This window comes from Centrocercus urophasianus, unplaced genomic scaffold (genome assembly GCF_019232065.1).
Source record: "Centrocercus urophasianus isolate 14NV4802_14NV808 unplaced genomic scaffold, USGS_Curo_1.0 seq_12, whole genome shotgun sequence".
NCBI lineage: Eukaryota > Metazoa > Chordata > Aves > Galliformes > Phasianidae > Centrocercus > Centrocercus urophasianus.
In genome coordinates this window covers 9,023,832-9,038,482 of record NW_024884364.1, presented here as the reverse complement: position 1 = coordinate 9,038,482, position 14,651 = coordinate 9,023,832, and the positions used below count along the sequence as shown (strand labels likewise).

Genomic DNA, 14,651 nt, shown 5'->3' with positions numbered 1-14,651 from the left:
ATGGTAGCTTTTGTGCATGTAAAGAGGAAGCCCCTGCCATTCTGCAGCTGTCCATCAGACTTGTGTGGTTTAATCACAGAATCATAGAATTGCTCAGGTTGGAAAAGACCTTCAAGATCATCAAGTCCAACCACAACATAGCCGTACTACCCTAACTCTACCAACCCACCACTAAATCATGTCCCTGAGCACCACCACACGTTTTTAAACGCATCCAGGGATGGTAACTCAACCACCTCCCTGGGGAGCCTATTCCAGTGCTTATCAATCCTTTCTGTAAAGAAGTGTTTCCTGATGTCCAACCTAAACTTTCTCTGGTGCAACTTGAGGCCATTTCCCCTCGTCATGTCACCAGTGAGAAGAGACCAGCCCTGCTCTTGCTGAAATCACCTTTCAGGTATTGAAAGAGAGCAATAAGGTCTTCCCTCAGCATCCTTTTCCCCAGACTGAACAGCCCCAGTTCCTTCAGTTGCTCCTCATATGACATGCTCTCCAAGCCCTTCACAAGCCTTGTTGCCCCTCTTTGGACCTGCTCCAGGATGAGGATACTCAATAGAAATCTATGACTATCAAATTTCATAACACCTTTACCACCGCCCCTACAGTCTTTATTTTAGTGCAGCAGTTTCACCACATTCAGTGTAATGAAATACAGTGTAGTGAAAAATTGGTGGAATGTGAAAAAAACAGTAAACTGAGTTGATTTCAAAGTTGTCAAGCAGCCCCAAATTCTTTACAACAGTAGATTAGCGTAATAGGGAAAACTGACATGAAAAGGTGTAAGGGGAGAGGGAGCGGTTTGTGAAGTGAGCTCGGAAGAATGTTGCTGGCTGACAGAACAAGAGGTCTACGCCATCTTCAAAGGCGGCTTTTTACTGTGTTGTCAGTGCATAAACTTGGGTCATCTTTTTAATGTTAGCGAGTCTGATTTCCTTTTAGAAAAAAAATCACCCTCCCCTCCCCACCCTTGTCTCTGAATGCTTTAGTAGTGAAGTTCAATCGATGATTTACTGTTGCCATAGATATAAAAACCATAACAGAAGCAAAACTAACGATTTCATTTGGAATAGACTCATTTTTTTTTGTGTGTGCGTGAAGTTAGGACAGATTAGTATGGATAAAATAGATTTGAGCTATTAGCATGTGTTTTATTTTAGCTCGCTTTGTTGTAATTCATTTTCGTAAGGCAAACTTAACTAACATGATTAATACCTAAATTAATTGAGATTTCACTCAACACTTCTGTATTAACTAGTTGCTATCTCTCTGGCCAAACAAAACTGTAATGCCACAGTGACTGATGCCCCTTAAACTGCTTTAGAAGGAAGACTCTTGGGCTAAATAATAACCCAACAATTCTGATTTTCATAGGAATGCTGTGCAATATTTTATGGTGCAACTAAGAGAATTGTTCATAAATAAATCGGTAAAGTCAGTTGGCAGATCTTTGAGTGAATAATCCCACAAGTCCTTCCAGTGAGCATTACGTACATGTACAGTTTGTATTATTTTCCCATTTTCATTTTTTGTCATGTAAGTTCATTTCCCAAGCTTTGATTCAGCAGTATGCTTGAGGTTCCAGCCCAAAGTGAGTGCTTATCTGAGAGAGTCTAACCCAAACTGTGATCAGTAACCATGTATTCCCATGGTTATTCGAACAGAAGTGCTTAAACTATTGGTAACTCAACTGGATTGTTGTATAAGCTGATAAGAATTTTCAAGAGATTTTGTTTCCTTGGTCATTCCAAAACACTCCAGGGTATGTGGAAATGTTTCTTTGATTGAAAACAAAGTACAGTTTTAAAATTCAAGCAGACATATAAAGAAAATACTTCTAACCCCTTAAATCTATAACATGACTTCAGTGAAGTCAAATTATGGAGCATAGTTAGAAGCTGTTAAATGATTTTAATGTTTTTCTAAATAGAAGAAAAGGGGTGTAATATTATTACTTTAATATATGTAATCAAATATGTTTTTGCACTTGCTTTTGGTGACTGTGGGACTGCAAAATAGAAACTGAATACTTGGTGGACTTTCTGCACTGTCAATGTTAAGTCTGGCTTCCCTTGTCTTCTCTTATAAAGTCTGGCCACGTAAGTAGCAGAAAAGTAAAAGTAAAGATGTGACTTTGGGCCTGCTGTGTTTTTAGCCATACCACAAGGTTGAAAGCTACCAGGTCTATTTGAAGGACCCAAGTACGTTGGATTTGAAGGAGCTATTTCACCAAAAGCTCAAGCGTGCGAAGGTCAGAAAAAGGTGGCTTGAAAAAAGAAAAAAAAAGTAGAAATAAAATGAATGGACGCCCCCTATCCCATAAAATATTTTTAGCATTTTCATTTCCAGTTGAATTCTGTGATCAAGTAATTTTGTTTTAGACAAAGGCAGGTATCTCATTTAGACAAAGCATTCATAGATAATTCCAAGGAGTTGACTTCATAGGACTACGAGAACCCTTTCTGAATCCAGGCCAGCAAAAACAGGCATTGGAAACTGCTTTTATGAACATGAATGGTAGGTAGTTAAACAGAGTCAGGGCAGTGTCTTATTACTCTTTCTATGCGGCTTCTGTTATAAATTATTGTTTTATTGTCTTACTGTCCTACCTGTTTGCAATACCAGTCTTTTTAGCTTAAAGAAATACATTGTCTTTGTAAGCTCTCTGTTCATTGTAATTGCTTTTCTCAGTATTCATCCTATAGCTTCTTGTCCTTGATATCATGGATTTAATTGCGTTGTCTTGGGCTGTATGGCATTACGCTTAGCAGCACAACTTTTTAGCTTGCCTAGAATTAATCATTACTCTTAGGATTATAATAATAATTTTTAAATGCTTTTTTAAAATTTTTTAAGCAGTCACAGGGTGAATTCTGTAAGGATGCTAGTGCAGCAGGTGTTGGCTTTTAAAGCTGGACTTCTGTCATCTCTTTTGCCAAACTACAGAGGAGATCTTAGTATATCTGTGATGAGTATCAAGATTTTTATTTGATTCAGCAGAAATGGCAGAGATTTTGAATGTCATTGGTGCTTTTTTGGTAAGTTTTCAATACACCTATTTTTATTGAGCTCATGTGTTATTTCCTCGCTTAAATGCGTGGCTTACCAGAGGTTCTGCAGGTTATAACATGAAGGAAACTTGCTTCTAAGGTTTTTGGGCATGTACTTGAATTTCCCCCTGTACAATGCAAATAAAACTGCTAAGCTGAAAGCTTTTAAATGTAGATGAAGTCATGCCTCTTCGTCTGAGGCATTCTTCCCAGTTAGCAATAAGCCACGGTCTGGCTTTTAATAAGAGAAGAAATGTGCTTCATCATTTCTGGTAAATCATACAAGTCGGTGTAATTTTTGACACCAATACAGTTAAGTATTTATTTTCGGCAGAAAGCCAGTCCGTCTGTGCCTTCCGCAGTTTGTGGCAATAAAATCTGGGTTTGCTGAACTGGGTTTCTGGCCTTGGGGTGGCTGCACATTTCTTTGCCTGCAGTCCTACTTTCTGATGCGTAGCTTTTATGAAGACGTATGTTTGGGCTACTTTTATAGCTCTCTTTATTATCTTTATTGATGCTTCTTTTTTCCCCCCCGTCATAAAGAAAGTCAAAAGCCTTTGAAATTACAGCGGCAACAGCATACCATAGCTGTTGTGTAATCTGTTGCCTTTATCTGAATCAGTCAGCACTTCCCAACAGAATGCTAGCACTTACGTTAATATTTTTTTTCCAGTATATTATTTATGTATAGATATTTTAAATCATTAGTTTATACTAGGATGCAAATCTCCACAAAGGGTGTCTCAGCAGCAAGAGACTGTCTGTAAGGCAGATTTCCTGATAAGGAAATTTATTCTATTAAATGAGGACTTTTAATGAGGGGAGTGTGAGTTCTGCTTATTACTCCACAGAGTACCGCAGAGAGGTAGTCATTGTTTTATCTGATGCTTAAAATGCTGACTTGCTTCAAAAGGCTTAATACAAGTCATACATGGTGAATGGCGTTGCCAGTTCTGGGTTAACCTGGGCAAAATTTTAAATGGATAACCAGAAATATTTAGCTGTGATGCTGAGTAAATGTGAATGGGATTATTTGGTCTTCGAAAACCAAATTAATCTGTAAGAATAACACTGATTGTGGCCATGATTTCACAACTATTGTGCTGCTGAAAAATCATCCTGTGGGATAGAGATACAGATATTAGGACTGTGGTTGGAGTCATTGTAGTCCAGCACTAAAATTCAGTTTCATTTTATCATAAATTTTATGTTGAACCTCAGTTTAAGAAATGTCTATCTTGAATTATGTCCTTTCCATGTCTGGAAGTTTGTGTAAATCATCTATGAGAACATCACTCTTTCATAAATAAATCTCTTGGCAATAACTGCTCATATTTGCAAGTTATGAGTTCTTAATTCTGGCCTTTGATTTCTAGACTTGTAATGCTAGCCCTGAGATTTGCAACACCTGAGACTTACAGGAAGAAGCAGGATTCTTAGACAGGAGTGAAGATGTTGCTATCTTATTCACTTGCAGACAGCTTTATTTTTTTTTCTTGACTGCATATCCTGAAAAACATAATTGTAATGAGTTCTGTCTGACCACAGTAGTAATAATCTTTCCTTGGGGTTAGCCTTAATAAGTCTCACAGAGTTCAGCTACTGGAAAGCATGGCACGATGAGCTGTGGTCTGTGTTGTGGTGCGTTACATGCTGGAGATGTCTCTTCCTTCCTTCCTTCCCTCTTTCTATTAACAGCTATTTCAGTTTACTTAATTATTCTTTGAAGTTAGTATCTATTTCTCTTGGCATTTCAGTGGCATGCAAGTGTTAATCCTCTTCTGTTCAGAATCTAAATGGATTAATAACTTCACAGGCTCACAGGAATACGACTTGGGTTTTGCTGGTTAATAGTTTGGGATTTTATCATATTACCATAGTGCATTCTCTCCTTCCCCCCAGCAAACTGCCTGTAAAGTCAGAAATAAAACAAGTAATTTCAGAATTTGGAACTCTTCAAATTTGCGTCAGCCAGGAAATTATAGTTTTGCAGATGGAAAGCTTTCTGAAGGAAATGGAAAGATGAACCACAAGAGATGTGGTATAGGGGTCAAAGCAACGAGACTGAGGCAAATCTTCTCAGTTACTAATCCAGGTCCTGCTTTTTTTCTTTTCATCTTAAACAAGTAAAATTTTGTGCCTGAGCTTCAGATTTATTAAAACGGAAAAGCAGTGTTGACTTACTATAACAGACCGTTTTGAGAATTAATTCAAAGAGGCTTTAATGATACTGTTACTAGACAAAATAAGGCAACTAATGCTTTGTGTAATTTGTGAATTTTAAATAACAGTGTCACTATGACTTCACTATGATTTTGAGTAAATTAAATCAGTAGGAAAGATCATGTGTCTTTATGAGCCTGAGCTGTGTATTTAATGTTTAATTATTTAATCATTACTGCTAGAGCGTTATTGTTTGACCGCATGATGTTGAACTGTTCTTAGAATCACCAGTGTTATGAAGCACTTGGTACCATAGGGGTAAACAGGATAGTGCTTTCCCACCATTTTTACTCATTTTTATTCCCCATGGGCAGATGTACGTGTTTGCATTCTCTGTATGGAGTATCTGTACCGTTACCACTGCACACTTCTACCTAGTATTACACTGCATGTAATACACTGTATGCTGTGTTTCCTGTTCATACAAGTGCCAACAGTTTGAGGGTTGGCTTTTTGTCTTAGGTATCTAATCTCCATCATTTAAGTAACTGATCAGTTTGCAGAAGTTTTGAATCCCTAAATATCAGTCATTTTAGCTCTATAAAAGTGTGTAACATTTAAGCCTTCCTTTCACACTTTTTGGTTGAATAAACATGTTACTACTAGGTTAAGACAACAGTCTGAAATTTGTTATCTCTAAACAATTTCAATAGATAATTCCTGCCTATAATTTGATTTGATTTCCTCCCCCCTCTCCCCTAGGTTTATGATATTATAGTGTGTAGGTTCAAGGTGGACCTCCACTTTACCAGTGCTCTTCTGGAGGCAGTTGGGTAAATAGATGCTTTTCTGCTACCTGATTCACCTGGAGCTGTGCTGCTGTCCTGACCAGAAATGAGCACGATTGTGCAAGTATCCAATTCATACAAACTTTTTTCTACTTTAATTAGTTAATATTTTTGGTATGACAGAAGATGGAATTTAGCCAACAAAAACACATCATGTTTCTCAGAGGAGACTGGTTAGTCATAAATGTCATTTTCCCATAACATTTACAGGAATTGGATGTTCTCTAAAACAATTTTAACACACGTTTAATATAGAAGTAAATGTCTGGGGCCACATTTTCATCGAAGGGCAATATAGGCATTGTGCCTCTCTGTTATGCTGGCATGGCCTTATTTGTATGTTATTGGCTAGCAACAATGATAAAATTTAGAATTTTCCATGCTCCCATGCATGCTTCTGATGAACTGAGAGGCTGAACTTTCTGCTGCCACCAATGCTGGGTAGGCTGCTCAGTCAGTCATACAGTGGCCACTTGCTCTAAGGTGGAAGTTGGCTGCAAACTGGGATGCGTTCTTCATGTACTCAGTGAACATGACAAGAATGTATGTGCTTAAATTGTAATTATTACATTTAGATTAAATATTGTAAGATAAATGTTAATGGGATTTTCTGAGAAGACATTGAGTTCTCCATCATTTTGAGGAACGGGAGATACATAAAAACAATCAGACAAACATTCCCCAGGCGTGATGTCAGTGTCATCACTCCTGTGTGGGAGGACAAAACTATGTGGCTTCTTGAAGTTCTGCTCGTATCCATAAAGTCTTTATTATATACATACATCCTAGGACAAAAATAAACCCTTTTTGGTGTGCTTTGCTTCTGATGTAGCTCTGTGTATAATAAACTCTGGGTGCTTGAAGGCTGGGCTGGGGTAGCACTCCATTCTACGTTTTCGGGGCAGAAAACATGAACCTCAGTTTTTACTGAAAATTTAGACTGAGATGATCAAGTTTTCTGTGATGCAGAGTTGCACGAAGCAGTGCTGTTAAGGCTTTCCAAAAAAGCAAGGGATTTTAATATAATCAGGTTTGTTGATATGGATGCAGTTCTTTCTAGTAGCTAAGACTGGAAGCAATAAGAACAGTAATAACACTTATATGAAACAGAGATTTCCCTTTGAAGCTAAACATACATCTTTTTCTTAGTGGCCTGTTAATATGAAGGTATCTGTTTTCTCTAAAATAGACTTTTAAAGCACTTCACCTTGGAGGACGTAAGTGAAAAGGAGACTGTAGGAATGCATTACAGTGCAGTTCACTGGCTAAAGATAGCTTAGAAAAAGTGATGAAGGATGCTGTTAGTTTCCAAATCTGTAGTATGGTTCCTTCCAAAATTGTATTAAAACTATCCTGGTATATTACAGATTGCTTCTCAGCACAGTTCCATGTACTGAAGCTGCAATTCTGTGGACATTGCTGCCTGGAAAATAGCTCAATTCTTTGCCATCTGTCCTAATCCTCCAAAATGTTTTGCTCTATGTCTCCTACATCTGAATGTGTTGAGACTTGAAGTGTGAGATGCTTGGCTGTTGTGTTTTCTCTTGTTTCAGTAGGACACTGGTCCACCTTGGCCTGGGAATAGTCAGTGAATCATTTAAAGGTGCAAAGTCAAGACGTTTAAAGCATTTAAATCCTTAGCATAGATGCTCTTCTTGGGGATTTACATTAACATTCTCCAAACTGATCCTCTTCAAGAGGATCTTGCGCTGTTTTAGAATGTAGGATGGAAAGCTACAGTTGAGAGCTATTAATGATAGTTTGAGAATTTTCTTTTACTTCTGATCTTTTAGTAAAGAGGAAAGTCTGTGAATTTCTATTTCCCTTGCCCCTTCAAATAAAGACTTTTGGACTCCAGGTATTCCCTGATCTTCAAACAACTGTTAGTTCAGTCAAGCAATCTCTACCTCATGATTGTACCCCAGACTGATTTATAATTGAGTATTGTTAAGTGACTGAAGGGCATTTGGCTACGTGCCCTATTTGATCTCTTTTTCTTGCCTCTTGGCTGATGATCTGTGATGTTTAGGTTACATTTACCTATTTTCAAATGTAACTATAAATGAAGGACCTGTAGCATGCTTTCATGTACAGTATGTTTCTGATGTAATACATTTTAGCTTTTATCATTAATTTAAAAAGTTATTTCAAATGCTGAAAATAAAAAAGACACCATTATCTCTAGACAGAACTTGCTAGTTGTTTGGTTTAACTAGAAATATGCAAGGGTCGCATACAGGTTATAAAAAGTTACCTTGTCAAATTCTGATATTTTTCCTCTCAGTTAATCCTGATTGAAACAGGAGAATCTAGCCATTTACAAAGATTCTCAAGCAGAGAATGGGAACAAGGCAAGGACAAGCAGACACTTTCCTAAAGGCTCCTGTCTATGTTGTGCTGCATTTTGCTTCTCCTTTATAGAGGTTAGCAAAATCTTTAAGCTTTAAGGTTACTGTCAGCTTTTCTCTGCTATTTTACCAAAAGGGAATAAAGGTGCCACCTCTTAGCAGAAGCCTAAACACTGTTATCCTTGCTTCTTGCACTACATGCAATCTATTTTATCCAACTGGAATGTCCTATCTAGAATTTGTACTTGAGAACTTTGCTTCAGAGGGTTTATATCCCCTATCCTGTTAACCCATATGCATCCAAATGTGTATAATGATTTATATATAAGACTTGGTTTTAGAAACACATATTTTAGGAGAAATTTTAAGTCTGCCGAAGTTCATGGTGGCCTTCTCACTGAAGGGAATTCCATATTTAATTTAGGATTGATGTGGGCTGCTAGTCAAAAGATTTTCTCTTTACATATAAAAGAATATGGTGCTATTTGCAAGTTAAGAAAATGTTTTAGCTTTGAGCATTAGCAAATTGCGTTTTTTCCCATGTTCCTATACACTAATAGCTGTTGATGAGTTAGTTCTCAGAGAGCCACATCCAAGTTAATACGAGCAGTGCTGGATTTCAGACACATAGGTCAGGGGCTAGCTGCTCTGAATGTGGTGCTGCGGTACCCCCAAGTTCAGGAGGCCAAACTTTAAGGTACAAATTAAGCTCATTTAATTCACTTTCCTCTTCTCTAGGAAGGGATCTGAAAGTGGAATGACTGAAGTTGAAGTACTGCATTACTGAGAGGAGCATTTTAAAGTTTAAAAACTAAAACAACTGTGGCATTTATTAAGCTGCTTCTGAGAGATCTCTAAACCTTCTAACCTATTGTTTCTTCTGACTTCAGTGTAATTGTCGTGTTCCTTCCCAGGCCTTTGGAAGCCTGTAAAGGACAATGAAATTTGGTTCATGTATTGTTTTACTTCCCTGAAATGTATGCAAGATTAATCCACCAGCCCACGTTTAAAAAGAAATAATGGTAAGGCTTTTCAAGGTCTCAATGTTGATTGTGTTGGATATTGTATAAACATGAAAACTGAATGTTGTTTGTCCTGTTGGGTGTGAATGCTGTGAATGATACTGGCCAAAACATCTGGCAAGATTAGCAGAAAGGTTTTTTATAAACTAGAAATGGTCTTATTGTGGAACTGTGCAAAGATCATAAACGTGTCTGATAGCTAGGTATTTTTTTCCTTGTCAGAAGTATTTCAGTTCACTCTTAGCATCTGCATTCTCTGTCACGTTCATCAGAGCTTTGTGTACCCTGCCTGTGGTACTTCTCTAACAGTTTGTGGAAGCCTGAGCTCGGGTGGGCTCTGCAAGTAGGAATTCTGCTTCTTGACCATGGCAGCCACTCTGGTGGTCAGCAACAGGTCCCACACACAGCTCAAGGCTGAAGAAAAGTGTGTGTAATGTCATCACAACATGCACGATGAGCTGTAGCAGAAGGGGTGACTTCTGCAACAGAGGAAAAAAAAGTGTTTATCAACCTGAATGACTTGTAGTTGTTTTGAAGCGTTGCCTAACAAGGTCAGTTTGAACTCTCACCCTCAAGCTTTCTGTTTTATAATTAAGGGAGGGTTACATGGTGCTGGTGCTGGGTGTTCACTTGTCTTGGATAACCTGGTGCTCACTTACTGCAGGAATGTTCCCCTGCTCTGTCACCTCGGTTCTGTCACTCTGCTTAGCCAGCAATGCTTCGGGTGGGACTGGCTTTGTACTGCCTTTAAACAGGCTTTAAGCTGTGCTACTGAATTCCTCAAATAGCATGTCCTTGAACTCCTGAACGCTTGAGGATGGTGGGCATGCTCCATCGGTCAGGCAGCGAGGTGCTGTTCTGACCTCCCAGAGACAAGATGGTGCCAGAGTTGCAGTCAGAGTGGTTCTTGTCTCACTAGCAGGAAACACAGCAAACCTCAACATCAGTGGAACAGACTGAGAGGTGTTAAGACACAGAATGCCCATTACCTCACATAAGCACAAGCTCAGCCTTGTGCTTATATGTACTCATATGTGCTGATTTAAAGTATTTCAGCAATGTCTCCTACCCTCTTAGGGGGCAGGAGTGAGGGACTGAAACTAACCAAGCCTTCGACCACATTGAGAAAACTCAAGATAAACCTTGTGGATATCCATTTATGAAGAATCCATTTATGAAAAGACAAACCTAAGCAGTGAAAGCTTTTGTTTTTTAATGGAAAGGCATGGTTTCTAATTCACATCAATTTGATGACAGGCTGGAGGATTAAAGGGAACTATTAATGAGTCAGAATTAAATTTTATAGGATGGTTTTTAAAGGCGAGTCTTCCTACATTATAACCTCCTTAGTACTCTCTGACTTAGATATTTTCCAGGGTATTTTAATTGCATCTGTAATGAGCTGTGTTCTGGTGATACCACACCCAGGATCTGAGAGAAGCTGTGTGCAGGAGAGCTCCCAAGGAGTGTTGGCTGTGCACTTTCCCATGCCAGCCTACCTCGATAAAGGACTTTTTCTAAAGAAAAGTGCCAGCTTTTAAGAACTGACATGAAATGCAAACTGTCGCTGCGAGTAAAATCAGGCTGTTTGGTTTTCTTTTCTTTTTTTTTTCCCTCCCATGACAATGACAAATGTGATAAATCATTCCAGCATTAGGTAAGTAACACAGGGGTGATGTTATTAAGCCAAATCAAGCAGTGACTTGCTTATACTGGTACTGGTGGGGAAAATAAAATAAGGGCAAGTTAGATACGTTGATCCATGAGATCAATCTCTAAAAATTCCCCTATCAGCATTTATGTGACATCGGTCAGTGGAAGGAAGGGAGTGACAGGGAAGGAACAAAGGGTCAATGCAGTTAGATAGGAGGCTGACCCTCATTTCTGGAGGAGGTGCTTGCTCCTACAGCACTTTCTCTTTACATTACCTGTTGTAAAAAAAAGTTGAGAGGTCCAGAGAAAGTTAACAGAAGAAATCCAGGTGCTGAAGACTGAATTACATGATTATTCTTTCCCTTTACTGTTTTCTTTCCTCTTAGTGTTAAGTGATATCAGCTAACATTTTGTTTACTTAAAACTTGATAGTTTCGAGATGTACTAGGAAATCTATGACAAAACAAAGGCACACAATACTGTGGGGGGGGTGGGGTGGGAAACAACTATGAAAGATGTTAATTGTTATACCCAAGTCTAATTATTTTGGACTTTTACCAGTAGAAATTAGATCAAAATTCGTCTTAGAGGTGTAAGGCAAAGAATGTTTTCCCTTTAGGTGTGTGGAAGACAAACTATGGAAAATGAAGTAGTTTTATTTTTTAACAGATATCAGGATTTGCATTAGACTGGTAGTACTCACAGTACAGATGACACTTAGGATATTATCAAAATAATATAATGGTACACATTGCCTTTATTCTGTTTTGGATTTGGAAGAGCTGAAGTAGTCTCTTAGATATGGATAGGCTTTCCTCTATTTCTGGTTACTACCTTCATAAAACATGTTTATTGCATTTATAGTATTCCTGCATATGCTTTTTACTTTATCATACTGTAGTCCTTTGAGTTCAGCCTCTCCTTTTCCTTCAGATATATGTGAAGGGCTGCTTATTAATTCTGCTTTTTAACATGTCTTTTCATAATTTAGGTAACATTTCCACATTATAACTTGCCAATGCATTTTTAAAGTATTAAATTGACTGAATTTATAAAGTATAGGAATCAAAATCTATCAGGGAAGGAGAATTAGGTTGCTAGTCTGCAGCTACAATAGAATAGCAAGCAGAAGGCTTGGTAAGGGTTTAGGATGCTGATCTGGGGTGTTAGTTTTCTAGTATAAACTTCCATTTGTTCTGCTTTATGGGCTTTGTTTCATTCCATATATACTAGACATTGCTCCCGTGATTCTGTAGTCTGGTGGACTGATGGCATCAACGGAAGTGTAAATTTTGCTTGTTACAAGAAAAACTACCTTAGAAACATGACATCTATTTAAATGCCAGGGTTATAATAATATAATATAGAAATACCTGAGTTATGTTTGAAAGGAAGTGTATATCTATAAAGGATTTTAAAGCCATGTAGAAAATGACTACTCAAATACTGTTTGCTACTTGTTTTTAGAGGAAAAATGTCCCGAAAACATTCACAAGGGATTTCAATTCTCAGTCTCCCATGCCTTGTGTGCAGGATAGCACAGTAATGAGTATGGCTGTATAATAGCAGCTTAAACTTTTCTGAACAAGGATTCTGAAAGGTTTAAAGAACTGAATGAAACTAAATAAATAAAAATCTCCACAGCTTTCTGCTGCCTGTACTAGTAGCTACGTAGCTCGATCCTGTACTAGTATTTTGTAGCTACGTAGCTTGATATTAAGGAAAACGAAAACAACAAAACCAGATTTTTCTTCTTTCAAGTAGAGTTTGTCCGACTTTAAAGGTCTCGCGGCAACATTTGGAAGCGCACATGAGCCTCAGGAGAGCATTGCTTGGCAGCCTGAATCAGCAGGTAGCACAGTGGAGCTGACCTGAGCGCAGTTGTTCCTACAAGCGGAGATATGACAGCTCCTCAGCCCGGGGACAGGAGCGCGTCCCCGCAAATTGCAGCTGACAGCCGCAGGCTGTAGCCGAGCCTACCGGGTGCCCATCCCGCTCTGCAGCGGCTGCTATCCTTCGAGATTCGTTTGCTCGGTGACCGGGATTTAAAGTTTCCTTCTCACCGTCTGACAGCTCAGCGCTGCTGTGACTTGACACTTGCACACAAGACACGGAAGAGGGAAGCAGCGTGTAGAAGTTGGGAAGTTTGTCGATCTCCGAGCTGGTCGCAACTGCTCGGTTCAGACAGAGCGCAGCCCCACGGGCAGAATCGTGCCTGTGGCAACTCACGCATCGCCCCATGAACTACAGCAGAAGTTGCTCAGAAGTCTGAGCATACGCTCGCAGATATCCGTGTGCCCCAGCACACCACCTGTGCGGATAAGGGCAGTGCAGAGGGGCAGGAGCCCTACCTGCTGCGTTCCCACGCAGCTGCAGTGCAGCCGCGACGTTACCCGGCTACGGAGGAGCTCCCTCATCCCCACCTCCCTCCTTCCTCACCTCTGAGTTAATCCCTCCTGTCGTCTGCTCTGCACCTATGCCAGGTTACAGGGAAATAGGATGCACTGCCAGCAATCCCGGTGAAACCTGGCGGCTTTCACCCTTTTTCCTCAACGCCCTTCCGTAAGCAGGGTCCCCGCAGGCCGTCCCCGCCCGCCCGCTCTTACCTGCCGCTCCCGTAGCCGCTAGGGAAGAGCCGGCTACGCGGGACCGTGCGGGCTGCGCGCCTCCCGCCGCCGCTCCGCCGGCAGCACTGCGGGACGGGCGCCGGGCGGCCCGAGCCTAGGCGGCATGACGTCATGGCCGCGCCATATAAGGCGCCGCGCGGTGAGCGGGCTCGTGGCGGCGCGGCGCTGCGGGGAGCCGTGCCGCCAGCCGTGCCCCCAACCGTGCCCGCCGGGTCGTGGCCCAGGGACCACGGGGGAACGGTCCGGGCTGCGGCAGGTCACTTGTAACGCAGGCACTTGAGCTGTTGGCTGATCAGCTGTAACGCTTTGCAGTTAGGCTGGAACTTGAAAAAAGAGTGGGTATGTCATATCCAACCGCATCTCCCTTAGTAACTTGTCCCGAAGGGGTTATTATTATTCTTTAATTATTTTTTATTTTTCTCTCACTTGCTTTTTCCCGTGACAGAAAAATTGATCTTAGCTCAGCTCCTCAGAGGGTGATAGGAACTTCAGCCTGTTCTTTTTTCTCCCCTCCTTCTTTAAAGAGTCGGGGTCTGCGGAGGATAGTATTTTATTTCCTGATGATGTAACTACCAAACAATTCTCCGAGTGATGATGGGAAGGCCAGATGAAATTTTTTTTTTTTTCCTCCTTTTCTTTTTTTTTTTTTTTTTTTTCTCCCCTCAGTGTTTTTCCTGCAGAGCCCTTTCCTTCTCGCATGTTTGTGTTCCAGCTAACACAATTAAGTGGCCCGACTGGCTATTTTTAGTAAGGTCTTAGAGAAATGAGTCGTTTGTTTTAATATTTAGGAAAAAGGCAGAAGGCCAAAAAGAGGGATTTAGACTGTGGAGCTTAAAGCGTATCTCTTGTATTCCCTGTCCTTCAGCGTACACCCTGAATAAACATGGAGAACACAAGGAACAAATACCTGAAATAACAGTCAGATCTGTTGTGGAAATTCCAC

At 40.1% G+C, this 14,651-nt stretch overlaps 2 protein-coding genes across 2 annotated transcripts in view; one reads left to right on the top strand and one right to left on the bottom strand.

Moving 5' to 3' along the window:
* The window catches only part of LOC122155794 (filamin A-interacting protein 1-like), a 30,434-nt gene extending 16,673 nt beyond the window's left edge, over positions 1-13,761 (bottom strand). The window contains exon 1 of the mRNA XM_042810001.1: positions 13,688-13,761. The gene's annotated coding sequence lies outside the window, so the exon portion shown is untranslated. The remainder of the gene's footprint in view (positions 1-13,687) is intronic.
* CMSS1 (cms1 ribosomal small subunit homolog) overlaps positions 1-14,651 on the top strand; it is a 229,784-nt gene that overhangs the window by 20,800 nt on the left and 194,333 nt on the right. The window lies entirely within an intron of this gene.